Here is a 4,703-nt window from a genome sequence, read left to right on the forward strand (position 1 = left end):
ACCATATGGTCAATCTGATCTGAGCAGGACAATAAGCTGTCTAATTTGATACCCAACAATTTGAATTAGGTGACCTGCTCTACCTTGGTATCCTCAATATATGCAGATTAAGTGAGGTCAAATTTTGCAACATCTATCTACTGCAAAATGTCATGCATTTAGTTTTGGAAATATTTAATACCAGTTTGTTCTTTTTCACCCAGTCCACTACTGTGTTTAACTGTTGCTTTAGACTCACATTCAGTCCTGGTATTGTTGATGCTGCAGTGTACAAAGTGACATAATCAGCAATCAGCATACATTACAGCACTAGCTTTTTCAACAACATATGGAAGATCATTTATAAATATTGAAAATAAAAGTGGACCCAAACAGCTTCCTTGTGGTACACCACATGATATTGTTATACTGTTAGAAAGACTGCCATTAAAAGACCTGCTGTATCCTGTTGCTGAGATAACTGTGTGTCCAGGCCAGTGCCGCTTGTGAAAAACCATATGCTTTAAGTTTGGCAATAAGAAGACTGTGGTCGATTACATCAAAAGCTGCAGCAAAATCTAAAAACACGGCTCCTACTAGTTTCTTTGCATCTAAGTATATTAACCATTCTTCAGTCATGTGTGCTAGAGCGGTATTAGTTGAAAAGCCATGTCTGTATGCTTGTTGGAACTGTGTTAACAATTCATTTGTATTAAAATAATCCATTATTTGATTAAAAATKACCTTCTCCAAAATCTTGCTTAACACAGGAAGTAAATTGATTGGTCTACAGAGTTTGATCCAGCAACACCTTCTTTTGGATCTTTGACAAGAGGTATAGTTTTTGACTGTTTCCATTGCTCAGGAAAAGTACCACTTAAAACTGACCTATTGAAAACGTGACAAATAGGTGTTGAGGGATGAATGGCAGCTATTTTGAGTATTTTTCCGTCAAGAGTATCTACACCTGAAGATGTATCATCAGAGACACTGAAGCATCTTCTCAACAACATCCTTAGTTACTGGTTTAAAATCAAAGTGGCATTTTTTACCACACACTATATTATCTACATGAGTCACTGTCAGTAATGTTCATGTTAGCTCTTAAATTATTCACTTTATTTGTAAAAAAATAAAAAAATTAAAATAATTTGCAATATCGTATGGCCTTATGATGAACTGCCCCTCACATTCTACAAATTTTGGCAATAATTTTGGCTTTTGGCACATTAATACATTYAAGGTTTTCCACAATTTCTTACTATCATTGTGTTATGGATTTTCTGTTTAAATTAATCACTCTTTTTCCTGTGATTTAGTTTTGTGGCCTTATTTCTCAACGAGCAGTAAGTTCTCTTGTCTTCAGAACACCCTGACCTATGAGCAACTGCGTTGGCCTTGTCCCTTTGAAGCATCAAAGATCTCAACTCACTGTCCAGCCATGGTGCACTGTTACTCTTTRTAGACATTCTTCTGAGAGGAGTGTGTTTATCAACCAAATTCATTAATTTCTCCATAAATGTGTTTAAAGCAACATTCACTTTCTGTTCTTCACATAACTCTGACAACTGAATATTATTAATGTCAGATATTAACAAGTCTGGGTTAAATGACCTGTGGAGRACAATCCTAACTCCTGATTTGAGCAGTTTTGTGTCTCTTGATAAAGCAATCAGATTGTGATCACTGAACCCCACAGCTTTTGAAACTGTTTGTGTACAAAGCTCTGGAATATTAGTAACTAGCAGGCCAATACAAGTTGAGGTAATTTTGTGCCAAAGGAATTTCTAGTAGGCTGCTTGACAATCTGGGTAAAATTACAAACACTAGCCATAGAAGACAGGTTTTTTATTTTATTTTATTTTATTTTATTTTTTTGCGTAAGGGACCATGTTTTGAAAACCAGTCTACATTAAAATCTCCTAAAAGAAAAATGTCTTTGCTTTCCTTAGAAACTCTGTCTAAAGTGTCACATATTTTGTCTAAATAACATACGCGAGAGCTGGGGGGCCTGTAACAACAACCAACTAAAGGTTTGCAATGGGATATGTGTAGCCATAATATTTCAATAGAGTCTGGTTCAGTGGCCTCAGAATTCCATCTCTGCTGTTTGCAGATGATGTGGTCTTGTTGGCATCCTCATGTTGTGATCTTCAGCTCCCACTGGAGCGGTTCAAAGCTGAGTGTGAAGCGGCTGGTATAAGGATCAGTACCTTCTAATTTTACATGGTACTCTGTCAGAAAAGGGTGGAGTGCTCTCTCCAGGTTGGGGGTAAAGTTCTGCCTCAAGTGGAGGAGTTCAAGTATTTTGGGGTATTGTTCATGAGTGAGGGAAGATTGGAACATGAGATTGAGAGATGGATTGGTGCAGCTTCCACAGTTTTGCAGACTTTGTACCTGTGTTGTGGTGAAGAGGGAGCTGAGCTGTTAGGCAAAGCTCTCTGTTTACTGGTCTGTCTACATTCCTACCCTCACCTATGGCTACAAACTTTGGGTTATTCAGTTATTCGAGAGAGACTCAGAGTAGAGCTGCTGCTCCTGCTCATCGAGAGAAGCCAGTTGTGGTGGTTTGGACATTGGATGGTAAATAGTAAATAGACTGTACTTATGTAGCACCTTTCTATCCAACCAGGATTATCAAAGCACCCTTTTATACAGCRCTCCTATRAAGCTAACATGTATAAATCATCCTATGGAGACAAAACAGTGTTTTACAGTTTTTRTTGATYGKTTTGACGCAGCCATCAACTCAAAAAACACATTTCCAAAACAGTTAACGCTGAGGCCTAAACATTGACACAGTGGTCAAAATGACACATTTTGTTTGAAAAAGGCAACAACTGTGTCAAAACATTTAAAATATGCAACAAAAGCAAACTTTGCCTTCAAACAACTCAACTTTGACACAGTGCATGAGCACCTCCAAACAATCAGTACACAATGGACAACAAAATACAAAATACAGCACTCGTGTGAATCAGTGCAGCTTTGCTTGTCATTGTAGCCAATGACTGTACGTAGCTTACATGCCAGTGCTGTTTGTAGTCAAATTTGCCCTCTTGCAAAAAATGCATCCAGAAGCAGATATGGTTTGATGCAAATTTTATTGATTACATTTTTTTCAGACTGTGCCTGACAAATGAAATACAGTTTTTACTGATTGCTTTGACCTGTTTGAAGAAACTGGGAACCTCTCAGTCTTCATCATCACCATCAATAAAAACTGTATTCCAAAAGAGAATACATGCAAACAAAAATAAAATCCTTTACTGTGTGAGAAATTAGGTAAAGAACAAAAATCTATAGCAGGCCTTTGCGATGAGTATAAGAGAACAACACAGGCCCGCAGACTGATTACAAATTGAAAAATTCTGTGAAGAAGTGTCAAACAGGTGCTTTYGGTGTTTCGTACCGACAGCTAAAAGGGAGTTTGGACTTCTTGAATGACATCTGCGTTAACTGTTTCGCAAAAGGGTGGAAAACTGTAACAATCCAATGAGAATGGGTTAACACTTTGCAAGAGGTGTCTTCTGTTCTGCTGAGATGGCGATGACGAAGACTGAGAGGTTCCCAGTTCCTTCAAACAGATCAAACCAGTCAATAAAATCTGTAAATCACATTCATACACTGATGGGACACACATCAGAGGCAGTGGCAATTCAKTGTCTTGCCCAGGGACATTTTGACATGTGACTGAATAGCTGGGAATCCAACCTCCAACTCTCTGGTTAGAGGACGACTCCCCTAACCACTCAGCTACAGCCACCCCAGGATGCCTCCTGGACACCTCCCACGTTGCTTCAGGCATGTCCAATTGTGAGGAGACCCAGAGGAAGACACAGGACACACTGGAGAGACTATGTCTCTTGGCTGGCCGGGGAACACCTTGGAGTCTTTCCAGAAGAGCTGGAACTGGTGGCTGGAGAAAGAGAGGTCAAGCTGCTGCCCCTGCAACCCAACTTTGGATAAAACGAAAGATAAGGGATGGATAGATGAGATTTAATTAACATTAATAACCCAATGGTTTCACACATTCAACACTAAAGTATGATTTAAATATGAAGTAGGGCAATAATATGTACAATATTTGAAATTTGGCATATACCATTAATTTAGAGGGTTGGCATCATTTCTTTRCTAAATTAAAAAAGATGACGTTGTGCATCTTATCATATATTTTGATTACTGTAGTAGAGTGTCTGAAGATAATTTTGATGCAGTTTGGTGCCAGTTTAGGAAATACTGACAGAACAGTTGGGGAAAGTGCATAACCAATTTTTCAAAATAAGCTCAATTTTTTGACACTTTTTGGCCATTTTTATGGATACCAGCTGTAAATGGCTTCATAAAATCAATATTAGTTACATGGATTTAGTTAAGCAATCAGTTTTTAACATTTTGGTATGAAAACAGATCTAAAGCAAAAGATCTGCAGATCATGGTCAGATATTTTTTATACATAATCAAAGCCATGATTTTTAGCATTAATTTTGAATTCTGACTTTGTGTCTGGGAGAAATTTTGTAAGAAATTATTTTTATAACCAGCGGGTAAAATAAGTATTGAACACGTCACCATTTTTCTCAGTAAATATATTACTAGAGGTGCTAATGACATGAAATTTTCACCAGATGTCAGAAACAACCCAAGTGATCCATACATACAAAGAAATCAAACCATAAATGTCCAGAAATGAAGTTATTTGTAATAATGTGGAATGGCAC

Source organism: Austrofundulus limnaeus, unplaced genomic scaffold (assembly GCF_001266775.1).
Source record: "Austrofundulus limnaeus strain Quisiro unplaced genomic scaffold, Austrofundulus_limnaeus-1.0 Scaffold11, whole genome shotgun sequence".
NCBI lineage: Eukaryota > Metazoa > Chordata > Actinopteri > Cyprinodontiformes > Rivulidae > Austrofundulus > Austrofundulus limnaeus.